This window comes from Nuphar pumila, chromosome 12 (genome assembly GCF_984573655.1).
Source record: "Nuphar pumila chromosome 12, dmNupPumi1.hap1.1, whole genome shotgun sequence".
In the NCBI taxonomy this organism is placed as follows: Eukaryota; Viridiplantae; Streptophyta; class Magnoliopsida; order Nymphaeales; family Nymphaeaceae; genus Nuphar; species Nuphar pumila.
This window is the reverse complement of record NC_143260.1, coordinates 10996541-11013202: the sequence shown is the minus strand read 5'-3', so window position 1 is coordinate 11013202 and position 16662 is coordinate 10996541. Positions and strand designations below refer to the sequence as shown.

The 16662-nt window shown below is 38.0% G+C and overlaps 1 long non-coding RNA gene across 1 annotated transcript in view; it reads left to right on the top strand.

Moving 5' to 3' along the window:
- The first annotated feature begins 2338 nt into the window (after positions 1-2338).
- The window catches only part of LOC149819971 (uncharacterized), a 30996-nt gene continuing 16672 nt past the window's right edge, over positions 2339-16662 (top strand). Inside the window, exon 1 of the long non-coding RNA XR_016426487.1 lies at positions 2339-2474. This is a non-coding gene — a long non-coding RNA (uncharacterized LOC149819971). The remainder of the gene's footprint in view (positions 2475-16662) is intronic.

Genomic DNA, 16662 nt, shown 5'->3' with positions numbered 1-16662 from the left:
TTAAATGCCTATGAATGAATGTGAATGTGTTACAATTAGCATGCATGGCATGGAAGTGATACTGACATTGAATCATGCATCAAAATGCTCAAAATCAAGGCACAAATCTTTGAAATAGATTCATTATATGTGTGCATGAAAAGCAATATAATTAATATAATTGAAAGAATAACGTCTTGGCATTAATTCTATTGATGCTTATAATGAGAGGGTAAACAGTACTCTAAGCTTTGTAAGACAAAGTTTTAAGTACAAAATGTTATTTCTCTTCAACCATAGAGATTAGAAAAACCTTCACAATAGCCGCACGGTGGCAGGTAAAGAACTCATGAGTGATATATCAGGTTAGAGGTGTTGAAAACTCTCTCTCGACAAGGTCATCCCTCACACAAGACTGGTAAAAGGTTTTCGATCAGAGTTAAGTTACAACTTATTTGAAAATACCCCTCTTAAGCCATGACCCTGATCTAGGTTAAGCCTATGTTAGTACCTATAAGGCTAAGAAGTAAAACAATAAGTTTATGTGCATTAGCTCAGCCATGACATGCATCATTTAAAAAGAAAACTCAAGAAAAAAAGATTAAAGTCACTCATGCATGAAAAAGCTATTGCTTTGCATTGGTAAGTGCATGCATTATCTATCAGATCATGCATAAAGTTAATTAATAATTGTTTATAAAGTTATTTATGTTATAAATTTGAGATCATGCATAAAATTAGCATATGCTTGAATGTATTCATACTGTGCAATTATGATTTAAAGCATGTTCAAATTAATTATTTGTTTGACCAAATGTTTCCAAGTGAATAGAGCATGTCTCATGTAGATTGATTCTAGTTTACCTGTATTGGTTTAGTATCTTCTATTGGGGCTAGATGAGTCTAACCCTAAAATTACATGCAGGTATTGATTGAAGAGGCCTTGCGATGGCGGAATGTTACGATAGGTCGAGAGCCAAACATTTTTCTTTTCTCGAGAATTTTTGGAGTGACATTAAATTTGACTCATGTTATTCTAAATTCATATGAATGAACTAGATTATTTATGTGATTGATAAATTCAATTTAATTCATTGTATAATTTGATGAATATGTAACCTAACAATTTTTTTCAACCGATGTTTTAAAAAAATATTTTCTGCAATGATTTTCAAATTATTTAAAAAAAAATCTCATGATTTTCGAGTTAAAATTTTGGGGCGTTAAAAGTTTAGAGTTCAATTAATATCTTAATACAATTGCTTGTAAAAGACATATCTAGTTAGAACTAAGCTATTTAGTCAGAAGCGTGGCTGGGTCCACTAGGTTCAGCTTGCAGAAGCATGCCCAAAAGACAAAGCTAACACTTGTTCGTGATCTAAAAACATTTTAGAGCGTTGCACCAAATGACCCTCTCTAGAGATAGTGCCTATGAATCAAAGGCCAACTTAGGCTAATAACTTGTGCGCCTTGTCGACAAGGTCTCCGTTCATCTGATAGGGAGGGGTGACTTGTAAATGTCATCAAGTTTACAGGACATCACATGTTCGAAACCCAGGTGTGGCGTTCGACTCTTGCTGCAAGGTTGAAGCTGAGTGTAATAACCAGTGGGCAAGAGGTCTAGGGTTTTACCAATGAAAGGCCAGCCAGTGAGCGGTCGATGATGAGACGGTTTTTCCCTTGGCATTATCCAAAGAAAAGAAGACACATGCCTCCGAGTCATAGACTTGGCCTGCATGGCATGGGGGCCTAATACTTTTGTCAGCTGGGATAGAACATTTCTATATATATTTACTTGCTTAATTGAGCTAATTAACCCTATTAAGCTCGGCTCGTTTGAGATACCAACCTTGAGCCTGGTGCCCATTCTCAGGTCATTAGCATTGTCGGCCGAGCCCAGGCTGGGGTTAAATGGGCCAAGCCAGAGCCATGCCCAGGCTTGCCTGATCCATTGTCCATCCCTAATCAATTGTAGCCTCACACATGTCCACCAAGGGAATGTAAACAGTTTAGATTCGGATTGAATATGGCCAAATGCCATATTCAACTAATCATGTTGGCTAAACAGGTTCAAATTTAGATAGTAAAAAGCTTATACCAGATCCGTTTTTTTACATGTAAATGGATTCGGATATTCGTCAAAATTAGATATTTGTAGTAATTGATAGTAGAAAATTAAAACCATATCCGCATCCCATTATAATCGAAACAGGTTTTGACTTGCCAAATGCAACTAAATATAATCGAATTCGGTCGATAAAGGATAAAATCGGATTCATATATATATATATATATATATATATATATATATATATATAGAGAGAGAGAGAGAGAGAGAGAGAGACAGGGGTTTGTAACTTTGGTTAGGTTTCTGAAAGCAAAAGAATACCTTCTAATTGTTTATTGTTTCATGGAATTAGCAACCAAACCGTTACTTCTCTCTCTCTCTTATCTCTGGTGGTGGCCAGTGTCCACTGAGATGGCAGCAGAAAAAGGTGCATCGTCCTCTTGTTGTTGGCTCCTTGTTTCCTTCCGCTTATTGCTCATTTACTGATGTTTTTTTTTTGTTTGCCATCATCTACTCTTTCATCTCAGTATTAACGAATAGAATATAATAGACCAACATGTGTTCCCTTTGTTTTTAATCTTGTTTGTGCATTGTTTTGAGATTACACATACATGCTTATGTCTGCTTGATAGCTTTGCTTGGGCAATTCCCTGTGTTGTGTATGTTACGGTCGCGTTAGATATGTGGTAGGAGCCAATTGCATGGGGTTAACTTCCCGACACTAATTTCAGTTTATGACAATGATGGCAACGACTATCTTTTTGTGTGCAAATTCAGATTTTGGTAGGTCCAATGATGATGGTATTGATGGGAAATTCACAGCTAGATAGGCAATGTTACAGGAGACAAATCATTTCTATACAGTATCCTTAAAATCTATTACTCTTCGTGTATTGCTTTTGTTATGCCAAATGTTGTTTCTTCTGAACTATATAGCGCAAAATTTGGTAATGGATTTTTCTTTCCATATAACAAGATCCTTAGCTTGGCTGCAGAGATGGGTTGATGGTTGGGAAGGAAGTTCCTGCACAGGAAGTTTTCAATTTTGGTCTCAAGGAATCTGTGGTAGCTAGGTATAATTGGGGAGTGGTTAGAGGCACTGATGGGTAAAAGAGTATATCTTGTTTGTTATTTGTTATTGTTGTCCTCAAGTTCAACTAAGATAGAGGATATTTGTGATGTTAGTTTTGCTAATGTTAGTAGCATAAAATTCACATTATGAACTAAGATTTTGTCAATGGTATTCAGCATTCATGGAACTCAAGGAAGTCTTGCTCATGGACTAAGCTTCGTGATTTTTCAGTTGTGTTTTTTTTTTCTCTTTTGGGGATGATTTGGAAACCATGTAAAGTGCATTGGTTCGCTTTCTAGATGACTTGAGGGTGAAGTTGATTGGGACATTAGATAAAAGAAGTCAGATTCAGAAACTTTATGAAGCTTCATATTCTGTTGCATCAATAAAGAGGCATTGAGATTGTTTCATGGTGATCTAATACATAGAAAATTGCCAGAACGTTGTGCGGATTCTTCAGATAGTTCTCAATAACTAGATGTTGCATGTGAAGCTTCATTCTGTCGGAAGATGTGAAAGTTTTGTAGAGGAGCTCAAGACTGTTCTTTGTGAATCCCCTGCATGTGAAATGACTGCTGTGTTAGAGTCAAACATGTCTAGTCAACATAATCTGTTGGAGAATCACTTTTTTAGAGGAAATTTGGTTTCGCAGGTGGTCTGTGATACATTGACGCTCCTGTCAGCCAGCTTTGTCCATGCCTTTATTAAGTGCTCAATCTTCTTTATAAATGTAGCCTTAGACTTTTCTCCTTTTAATTTAAACATGCTTTCATGGGCAATTTTGCTAATTCATTCTAAATCACAGGTGCACTGTGACTTCATAGACCATGTGTGATGGTTCTATTTGAATCATGAAAGAAAGAATTATAAGATGATCTTTATTGACTTTTAGTCTCGGACATACTCTACTAATTATACACCTCCCTTTGCAATCCAGAGTTCTATCATGCTTTACCTTTTCTCTTTTTTATAGTTCTACATCCAAGATTGCTTTACCATCTCTTCTTACAGTTTTAATTTCAAATGTCTTACTCTCTTGTATGATCATGTATATAGTTGTGTGTACATCCGGTTCTTTTACCCTCAATTTGTCCAACAATCTATACAAATGCCTGACATTGATACCCATATCTGTGTCTGAAGGTGACAGCGGCACCTAAGGGACATGGGGTATGGAAGCCAATCCAAATCTAAATGCACAACCTGTGCACACAAGCGAACTAGGCCAAGGCTAAAAAGACTATGGGCTGAATTTAAGAAACCTATTCAGGCACTCAAACGGTCTGAAATTAATCACCAAACGCATGCAAAGATATTATTAAATTAATCTAAGAAAGCTACAGAAAAATCAGATTCAAATGAAGTACCCAAGTTCCTTGAGGCGTTTCACCGAACACTTTGTGAATGCCTCTAAAACACATAAAAACAACACTTTATCGCAAGAACTTCAACACAAAAATTCGTGAAATAGTTGTGCGTCCTGTCCTAGCAGTTACCTTCTAAGAAACAACACTTAGAATTACGGATTTATGCACATGAACATTTGCAAGCATCAAAACACAACACATAACAATCCCCTTCTCCAAACCTGTCCTAAACAGTTACCTTCTAGGAATTGAAACAGATTCTACTCAAACGAATAATGATCGATTCAGATCGAACTCTCAACGGTAATTCAAATGGGAAAACTCAGATTCATGTTCATTCAAAACCAAACAGTGAATATGATATCAATGGCCCTAAATCGACATTCAAACAGTTAAAAAACGTAAAACAACAAAATGCAAATAATGAAGAAAGGGTTTCTTAGCTCTGGCATTGGTTCAACACTGGCCAAACTCCGTTCTTCAATCATAGCACGCGGAAAGGACCTTCGGAAGGGTCAACTCACCGGCCGTCTTATCGATGGAGGCTCCCACGCGGGGCAGCACCAAGGAGGTGAGTCAATGGGAGTGGGAGGCATCGTCCTCTTCACTCCAACATCTTCTTCTCAAGGAAGCCTCAAATTAGCAAAAACAATAATTCCTTCTCTCATTTCCAGCGTCTTCTTTTAAACAGCAAAGGGGGAAGGAGGAGACAACGACTCTCCCCCTTGGGTTTCTAAACCACCATCCAAAGACCCCCAATGGACGCGTCTTTGGTCCAACGGTTAGAAGGGCCCCAAACGGACCCACAAACAGGCCAAGCTGGATCTGAATCTGCCCGAGGGGTCCAGCTTGGCTGGGGTGCCAAAAATGATGCCCAACTGGATCCAAACCTGCCCAAGGAGATCCAGTTGGTTGATTACCAAAATAAAAAAATAAAAATAAAAATAAAATGAAGAAAAAATACCCACTGCATATACCCGCCAGAAGCCCAAACAAATCCTAACAGGCCTTTGAAGCTATTATCCGAATTCCACGGGTGAATTTCGGATTAACCTAAAATGTAAAATTTTAAACTACAAAAATGATAGAAAATCACAAATATTGTCTGAATATCCAAAAACATATTTCCATACAAAAATGATGACTGACATAATTTAAATAAATTCTAGAAATGTAAAAATAGGATAATTTTGACGTTTTGCTTTACAGGCTTGGTCCAAACTTGGCGTGAGTTGAGTTCAGACCAAGGTTTCCAGACTAGGAAGCGTAAGCGAGAAACAATATGGGAAGCAGAAACGAGAAGCGATGCATTTTAAAATGTACAGGAAGCGGAAAACGATGAATAAAAAAAAGAAATATATGAATTGAATAAGAATCAAAATGAAACACAAAATAAAAGTGACTAATATTAAATTTCATGATTTTTTAGTGTAAGAATTAAATTTTTAACAAAATCTAAATTGATGACTACCAATTTAGAGAAAGCACATGGAAGTGAGTGAGAAGAGTGAGAGAAAACACATAAAAAACATGAAAAGTTGAGTAAAAGAACATATAGGAAGAATAGATGAAGCGTGTGGAAAGCATAGAAGTGTGGGGGAATCGAGGTTCCTATCAAGTTGTAGAAACGAGGAGTATCGTGCTTTCAAAGCGAGTTTTTTGGAAGTGAGCTTCCCACCTATCTAAGAAGTTTTCGGTAACTTTGGTTCGGACAACTAGACTTGAGTTTCCTTCATGTCTTCCTCCAACCCGCCCAAACACGTTTCATCAGTTCTCCCGGTGTCAAAAGGCTTCGTCCTCGGAGCCTACTTTTTGTCAGAATCACCATAATACCTAAAAAAATATTCAACAATAAATATTTTGGATAGAAAATTCAATCTATAAATATTTTTGGCAATTTTGAGGGAAACAATACAACGACTAACTAAATTTTCATACTTATCAGGAGGTACCCTTTCTCTTACCAAAATAAGATCACTAGGGTTAGAGATTACCTTCCGTCACTCTTATCAAAATACATGTGAATTTTTTTGTGTAGGTACGACAAAAAGTACGAAAAATGATATTGGTATGTACGATGGTCCATGCAAAAAAAGAAAGAAAGGCGCGTGCATGATAGAGCATCATCCATTCGGCTCATCCATGATATATGCATGCAAGATGGTTCGGCAAAAAAAAAAGGTTTGCATGACAGAGCATAATTGATCCAGTTCATCTATGATATAGGCATGCATGATGGTCCAACAAAAACAAAAAAAAGGGAATGCATTGACAGCATCATTCACCTCTATATGAATGAGATGGAGAGAGAGTTACCAATAATAATGGAGAGGCATTTATTTCTAGCTTTGAAAATGGCCACCTTTCCTCTAATTAAACACTTGATTTTTGAATAATAATTGAAAGACATGCACTATTTAACTATTCATCATAACCATTGGATCTTAATAGATCTGACATTTGTAACTGGGGAGTAGGAGCTCCGGGAGCACCCTATCATTACTAATATATATATATATATATGTGTGTGTGTGTGTGTGGGTGTGTGTGGGTGGGGGGTGGGGGTGGGGTGGGGGTGTAATGAAGAGGGGCAAAAGCACCAATAGAGCAAAAGCACTCTTTAAGAGTGACCACAATAGTCAAGAACACAAACACTAAAAGTGTACACACAAAACTCACAAAAGTAGAAAATGACTTAAAGTCATAAGTTGAATATTATGGAAGAAAGAAAGAGGAGGGTGAAAAACACCTTACAATACAAGAGGAAAACCTCCTCTATTTATAGAGGAGAGAGTCATAAGGAGGGGACCACAAGGGGCTCCCATGTAGTCGTTGGGAGCCCCAACGGTCATAAATCTGACCGTTGGGGCCCCAACGACTACATGTGTGGGGCCCTTGTGGTCTTACAAAAAGATGAAAATAAAAAGGGAAAAAGAAAAAGGAAGAAAAGAAAAAATATAAAAAGAAAAAAGATTACATGTGGTTTTACCAAAATACCCCTATCGGGTATTTTGAGGAAAGAAAAGGAAAACTGTATATATATACATATATGTATATATATACTTATATATATACATAATTTAACACGCCTCCTCAAACTTTACGGGGAGAAGACCGAAAGTTTGCCAAGAAGAAACATAAATCGTGGAGTTGAGAGCGCTTTGGTGAAGAAGTCGGCCAATTGATATTCTGAAGTGACGTATGATAATGTGATAGTTCCTCTGAGGAATTCATCTCGAACGTAGTGGCAATCCATCTCGATATGCTTGGTCCGTTCGTGAAACGTATGATTGCTTGCAATGTAGATCGCACTTTTGTTATCACAGCAGAGCTTGGTGGGTGAGGAAATGAGGACACCCATGTCACCAAGGAGTCCTCTGAGCCACACGATTTCCATTGTTGTCATTGCTATAGCTCGATATTCAGCTTCAGTGGATGATAGAGAGACCTTTTGTTGCTTCTTACATCTCCACGAGATGTGAGATTCACCTAAAAAAATGCAAAGACCAGTAGTTGAGATACGATCATTGGGATTTCCTCCCCAGTCAGCATCAGTAAAAGCAGTTAATTCAAGAGATGAGGAAGAGGATAAGAAGAGTCTCTTGGAAATTGTATTTTTGATGTATCGCACAATTCTCATTACAGCCGCCATATGAACTGTAGTAGGTGCGTGCTGAAACTGGCTTGCAGCATGAACTGCATGAGCTATGTCTGGACGGGTGATGGATAAGTAAGTGAGAGATCCAATTAATTGACGATAGGGAGTTGGATCTTCAAGAAGAACACCATCCTCAAGTCTCAGTTTTGCATTGATAACTTCGGGAGTCTCAACTTTCTTTTCATCAGATATTCCAGATTTGGTACAAATGTCTGCTGCCAATTTCATCTGAGATAAAATGTATCCTCGCTAAGCTACTTCAATTCCTAAAAAATATCTCAAGAATCCAAGGTCAGACATATCAAAAGTTTCTTTTAACATAGACTTCACATCATTTACCCCCTTTTTGTCATCCCCAGTGATGATCATATCATCAACATATAACAGAAGAATAACGATGAGATTACCTGTTTTCTTAACAAAAAGAGCAGTGTCAGTATAGCAAGAAGTAAATCCTAAATTGATTAATACATTACTAAATTTATCATACCAAGCTTTAGGAGCTTGCTTAAGTCCATATAGGGCATTTTTAATTTCAAAATTTTATCATTTAAATTCATACCCGGAGGTGGTTCCATGTAAACTTCTTCATTCAAATTTTCATTTAAAAAGGCATTTTTGACATCTAATTGAAAAATTGGCCATTTTTTAGCAGAGGCTATTGCAATAAGAGCTCGAACACTAGTCATTCGAGCAACAAGGGAAAATGTTTCATCATAATCTATCCCATACTCTTGGGCATATCCCTTGGCCACTAACCTGGCCTTATATCTTTCTAAAGATCCATCACACTTAGTCTTAACTTTAAAAACCCATCGGCATCCAATGGGTTTCTTGCCATTGTGTGGATCAACAATTTCCCAAGTTTGAGCCCTCTTAAGTGCATTAAGTTCCAGTTCCATTGCTTCATTCCAATGGGCATATTGTCTAGCATCATTATAATGAGTTGGTTCATGAATTGAGTGAAGAGCAAGTAGACATGCCCGAAAATTTGGGGAAAAAGAATCATAAGATCCAAATCTATTTGGTATTTTTGAAATACGATTTGATCTTCTATGAGAGGTTTCTTCAGTTAACTCATTTTGAGAGAATTTTTCAAGGGCACAAGGAGGATTACTTTCATTTCTTCTAGAGTAGACTTGTATTTGCCTTTGCACATTTTCTTGTAAATTTTGATCATCATTTGAAGGTTCAAAAACATCGTCTATGATCGATTCACTAGATTCAATATTATCATTAATGACTCTTTCTTGAGGCAATAAGTCGAATAAAAAGGAATAATCAATATCTTCATTTGGTTTATGCAAAAAAACATTTTCTTCTTCTAAGAATGTAACATCTTTTGAGATATAAAGTTTATTATTTAATATATCAAAGTTGTAGAATGATATAAGATGTTGTACCGAACCCTGGTTAGAGAGAGAGAGAGGAGGAAGGGAGAGAGAGAGAGAGAGAGAGACGACAACACATAAAGAGAAAACTTAATTCACTAAATCGACATTAGGGCTCTCTCTATGTTAAATAGAGAGAGTCCAAATTAATAAATTACATCCAAGTTCAATATTTAATAACTTTTCAAATAACCTCCAAAACTAAGAAGGTTTAACTTTAAACCACCTACTCTCAACACTCCCCCCTCAAGCTGGAGCATAGATATCAATCATGTTCAGCTTGTCACAACATTTTGAGAAATTTGGTCTAGCAAGGGGTTTTGTAAACATATCTGCAACTTGATCTTCTGACTTAAGATATTTGGTATTGATATGTCCAGCTTGGACCATATCTCTTACATAGTGACAATCAACCTCAATGTGCTTTGTTCTCTCATGAAAGACAGAATTGTTTGCTATATATGTTGCAGCCTTGTTATCACACATCATGGTCATAGGAGATGAAACCTTCACCTGAAGATCATGAAGAACAGTACGAACCCACATCATTTCAGCAGTTGTTTGGGCCATAGCCCGATATTCTGATTCTGCACTTGACCTAAAAACCACATTTTGTTTCTTACTTCTCCATGAGATCAAGTTGTCTCCCAAAAACACACAGAATCCTGTGGTAGATTTTCTATCCACTACAGATCCTGCATAGTCAGCATCAGAATAGGCCACTATCTCCAGAGTTCCACCTTTCCTGAACAATAACCCCTTTCCAGGAGAAGATTTTAGATATCTGAGAATCATAATAGCTGCATTCCAGTGTACCTCAGTTGGTTTGTCCATAAACTGGCTAACCTTGCTTACTGCTAAAGCAATATCCGGTCTGGTCACAGTCACATACAATAGCTTCTCTACTAGGGAGCGATAGCTTTTGCTATCAACCATTTTTGACGCTTCTTCAAACAACTGAACTTTATGGTCCATGGGAATATTTGCTGGTTTGGCTCCCAACATTCATGTTTCCTTTAATAAGTCAAGAACATATTTCCGTTGAGACAAAACCATCCCTTCACGGCTCCTGGCAACTTCTATACCCAGAAAATACCTCAGTGAACCAAGGTCTTTTGTAACAAAATGTTTTTGAAGATGAGCCTTTGTGGCTTCAATGGCTTTCACATCATCTCCTGTAAGAATAATGTCATCCACATATACCACCATAACAACTATGCCAAAGCTAGTTTTCTTGATAAATAGTGTATGATCGGCTGCTGACCTATTAAAGCCAAAGCGTGACATCACTTCAAACAACTTTTGAAACCATGCGCGAGGACTCTGTTTCAAACCATAAATCGCCTTTTTCAATCTACACACTTTCTGACACTCCCCCTCAACCTCGAATCCTGGAGGTTGTTGCATGTAAACAGTCTCAGATAGATCCCCATATAGAAACGCATTCTTCACATCTAATTGGTACAAACTCCAACCATGCTGAACAGCTACTGAGAGAACAAGACGAATCGTACCCATCCGTGCAAAAAAGGAAAAAGTTTCAAAGAAATCAATTCCATATGTCTGAGTATACCCTTTTGCTACTAATCTGGCCTTGTACCTTTCAATAGAACCATCAGATTTGTACTTTATTGTATATACCCATTTACATCCAACAATGTCAGCATCTGTTGGGGAATCAACTAGATCCCATGTATGCTGAGATACTAAAGCATCCATTTCTTCTTGCATAGCCAGTTTCCATCGCTTATCAAGTTCTGTCTGCCGATAGTTCAGTGGAATAGTTTCAGCAGATAAGGCTGAAATAAAAGACTTCATTTGATTTCCAATTCTGACATCGGAGACAAAATGAGATATGGGATATAAGGTACATTGTCGTGTGCCCTTTCGTAGAGCAATAGGCCTGTTATCATCATCATGAAGATCACTATTGTCAGTAGAACTTACCTCAGGGGAAGAAGAAGATGAAGGCTCTTGCGGAGATGGAGCTCTACGCACATATACCAATGGAGGATTATGAAATCTGGAAGCGGATGAAGTTTGGTTCGGTAGTGAGGGCACAGACTCCAACGGAAAAGGAGGTATAGGTAATGGAAAAGACTCAGCTGGATCAACCTGCAGTGGAGAACCGGTACTGGAGTAATATGGAGTGGATTCCAAGAAAGATACATCCGCACTGACATACTCTCGGCGAGAAATAGGATCATAACATCGATATCCCTTTTGATTTTTGGGATAACCTATGAATATGCATTTTGTAGCTTGAGCAGCTAATTTATCACGGTCAGGGCCAAGTTTGTGTACAAAACAAACACATCCAAATATTTTGGGTGAAAAAGAAAAGAGTGGGGCATTAGGTTTTAGGATATGAAATGGAATTTGATCGCCCACAGAAGACGAAGGCATGCGGTTGATCAGATAGCAAGCAGTGGTAATCGCATCACCCCAGTATAACGCAGGAACATTGGATTGAATCATAATAGTCCTGGCAACATCAAGCAAGTGCCGATGTTTTCGCTCAGCCACACCATTTTGTTGAGAAGAATAAGCACAGGAAGTTTGGGGTTGGATGCCATTATCTTGGTAAAATTGTAACAGACCTTTTGATTTAAACTCGAGAGCATTATCAGTGCGAACAATCTTGACAATAGATTCAAACTGAGTTTTTATTTCAAGAATTAAGGATTGAATAATACGTGGAACTTCAGATCGTTCCTTTATTAAAAACACCCATGACAACTTAGAAAAATCATCAACAATAACCAAATAGTAACGACACTGAGTCCTAGTAGGAATCTTACTAGGACCCCATACATCTGCATGAAGAAGTTCAAAAACTTTATTACTAGACTGACTCTGACTTGAAGAGAACGAGCTTCGATGATGCTTGCCCAGTTGACAAGCTTCACACTGAAATGATGTGGTGGAAGGAATTTGAGGAAAGACTGAACGAAGCTTTGACAATGAAGGATGGCCCAGACGACGATGCCACTGAACAGGACTGGATGAATGTTCCACGGCAGCATGAACATTACCCATTGGATGATGTAGGTAGTAAATTCCATTTGCTTCATAGCCTCCACCAATCTTCTTCCCCGTCAGCAAATCCTGAAAATGACACCCCATCGGATCAAATATTACTCTACAGTTTTGTTCTTTTATAAGGCAACTAACAGAGAGTAAACTTAGAGGAAAGTTTGGAGCATGAAAAACATTTTGCAACTGTAATGAGGAGGATATAGAAATATTGCCCTGACCAACAACAGGGGAGGAACTCCCATCGGCTAATGAGACTCCTCGATGAGCATTAATATCCTTTAGATCTGAAAAAACAAGAGAATTTCCACACAAATGTCTGGATGCACCGGAGTCAATAATCCACTTACTGTTTGTTGGATGTAGGTGATTTCCTGTTGAATAGGCAACACCAGCTACAGGAGGGATGAAACTCACAGAACGAAGGGCTATCAGCTCATCATATTCAGCACGACTGAGGGTGATACTACTGTCACCAGCAGAGATATTTTCCTGTACCTTTGTTGCCTCAAGAGTAGTAACATTTGCTTTAGGAGCATAAGAATTTGATGATGAAGAGGTTGGCCTGCCATGTTTATCCTAGCACCGATCTTCTAAATGTCCAGATTTTCCACAGAATGTGCATTGAAGCTTTCCTCTGCCTCCTATACCTTGTCCACGACCTCGTCCTCTGATATTCTGAATATTTCCACGCCCATAACCAGAGGAGGCAACTAGAGCAGATGACTGGGTCACAGGCTGTGATTGTGGAAGAGATATCGCAAGTCTACTAAGGCGATTATATGCATCAGCAAGAGTAGGTACATCTGATCCAGTCAACATTTGGACTTTTGCAACAGAAAATTCTGAAGATAAACCTGTAAGAAACCGAGCAACCATAGTCTGTTCTTGATGATCTTTCTGCTTCGAGCAACAAAGAGGCCTGTGAGCATTGAGTCTTTCAAACGCAGCTTTTATTGATGCATAATACTGGGCCAAGGTCTGATCTCCCTGCTGTAAATTATATATCTCTTGTTCGACTTGCAGGATACGACTCACATTGGTCTCTTGTGAATACGTATCTCTAAGATTGTCCCACATCTGCTTGGTTGTATTATAATAAATTAAACCATCTGCAATGTGGGTTTCAACACTATTCATGATCCATGACATAACTATGTCATTATCTTCATCCCAGGTAGCATATTTTCCCAATTTTTCAGTGGGTTCTTCTTCCAGCAAGATATGCTTTCTACGATGTCCAGATACTGACATCATGAACGTTCTGGACCACCTGGCATAGTTAGTTTCATTCAACCTTACAGAAGATCCATACGAAAAGGGATTGGCAAATGCCTTATACTCTCCAACATGTTCCAATTTGGAATCACATTTCAAACTTTCAGCCATACTGAAGATATACTTCTATTTCAGCAAACAAAACTGGAGAGACTTCAACCAATACAGGGGATAGCGTGTGTTACATTCACACGACAACCAGCAATTGTTCACACACACAAAACCACGACAATAAGAATCCACAACCCACAACAAAGTTACTTTCTCAACACAGTTTCCACGACATTAGTGAACAACAGCCCATACACATGAGTAATAGTTCCAAAATATAATTTTTCTTCAGCACATCATGAAGTCACGACCAACACAACTCTGTATATGCATAAATTGAATCATACCAGAGGCTGTTCCCGGACATATATAGCTCGACAGTCATATCTTAATCACCAGCACAGCACAACAAGTGCAATTGCTGTTTCTCACAAATAGCAGGAAGTCACGATAAGAACTAAACAAATATCGACAAGAAGATTGCAGGAAATCACAGCAACAGGAATCACAGCAATAGTAATCACAGCAGGGAATCATGGCAACAGGGAGATCACGACAACAGAAAAAAAAACAGGAAACTAGAGGCACGCATCCTGTTTCTTAGATCTGATGACAGATCTGGGCCATGACCTTGGTCAAATCCCAGATCTGTTATCAGATCTTACACAGAAATCACAAGCAGCTAACCTGAAGAAAAAAATTCTTCGTTGGTGCAGGGAGAAACTCGGCAACAGTTTGATCACGATCGAGTAAGATCCCACGATCGATGCTTTGATACCATGTAGAATGATATAAGATGTTGTACTGAACCCTGGTTAGAGAGAGAGAGAGAGAGAGAGAGAGAGAGAGAGAGAGAGAGAGAGAGAGAACAGCACATAAAGAGAAAACTTAATTCACTAAATCGACATTAGGGCTCTCTCTATGTTAAATAGAGAGAGTCCAAATTAATAAATTACATCCAAGTCCAATATTTAATAACTTTTCAAATAACCTCCAAAACTAAGAAGGTTTAACTTTAAACCACCTACTCTCAACAAAAGCATCGATAACCTTTTTTTTTTTTGCCATATCCTAAGAAAATGCATTCAATAGCCTAGAAGAAAGTTTATCATTTTTGTGAGTTAAAACAAAACATTTACATCCGAAAATTCTTAGTCTTTTATAATCGGGAGACATATTGTAAAGTTTCTCAAATGGAGAAAGATTTTTTAAAGGAGATGACGGAATTCTATTGATAAGATACGTTGAGGTTAGAACCGCTTCGGCCCAAAAAGATTTTGGAATATTTTTTGAGATTAATAAGGTTCTTGTGGTTTCCAATATGTGTCTATGCTTTCTTTCCGCAAGACCATTTTGTTGCGGAGTGTTTGGGCAAGAACGTTGATGGCAAATTCCGTTTTCTTTTAAATAGTTTTGAAATTCATTGGACATGTATTCACCTCCCGAGTCGGACCTAAGAATTGATAGATTTTCTAAAAATTGATTTTTGACCATTGCATGGAATTCTTTAAAGAAAGAGAAAACTTCGGATTTGCGACTTAAGAAGTAAATCCATGTGAATCGAGTGAAGTCATCAATAAAGACCACATAGTACGAAAATCCTCCTTTGGACAAAATAGGAGAAGGTCCCCATACGTCGGAATGAACAAGTTCAAAAGACCGAGTGGTGAAATAATTTCTTTGAGAAAATGGAGTAGCTTTAGATTTCCCAAAAATGCAATATTCACAAGTCATGTGATTGTCTTTACAAGTATTGTTCAAAAAAGGAAAAAGAGACATTTTTATAAAATTTGGATGACCAAGTCTCTCATGCCAAATTCCAATACTTTTGTCCTTTACAAGATTGCAAGATGACTTAGATGGAAGAGTAAAAAAATCCATAAAATAGAGATCACCCCTTCTATGGCCTTGCCCAATCAGCTTCCCTGACTGGAGATCCTGCACGGTGCAATCTTTAGGTGAGAAAGAGACTTTGCATCCATGATCGGTGATTTGGGAAACGGAAAAAAAAATTTAGATTAATTTTTGGAACGACTCTTACTTTAGGAACAAAAATGGTTTGAGAAGTTTTAAAATCAAGTGTCCCAATACTTTCAATTTTTAAAAATGTCTCATCGGCCGTAGAAACATAAGAAGATATGGGTTCGGAAAAAACATTAGAGAGTGAGTTTTTATGAGATGTCATGTGAAAAGAAGCACCAGAGTCTAGTATCCACGTACCTCCACGTATCTGGAGGTGATGAAGAGTAGGCGATGGCGGCTCCGGATGTTGAAGATGAAGAAGTCTTGAGAAGATGTTGGAGAACTTCAGAGATATGATTAAGAGTTTCTTTGATATCTCCCTCTTTGACACTTTCTTCTTTCTTCTTTGGAGAGTTTTCTCCAACCGTGACCACTTTCCCTTTTAGCTTTGGGCAAACCGGTTTAATGTGACCCGGTTCATTGCAATAGTGGCAAATCACTCTCTTTCTATATCCATTATTTTTGTTGAAGTGGGGAGGTTTATATACTTTTACATTTGATCCGGGCCTAGAAACGACCAAAACTTCATCACTCTTGATACTTAGGCCAAGTCGAGTTTCTTCTTGGCATACTTCGGCAAGGGCGTCTTCAATGGGTAAGGCTTTACTTCTATGGAGAAGAGATGCCCTAACTTGTTCATATTCCGGTCGTAGACCATGAAGAAATTGGAAAAAGTGCTCATTTTCAATTTGTTCTCTTCTTAACTCAATATCTTCCGGAGCCACCCATTTAGGCTCAAG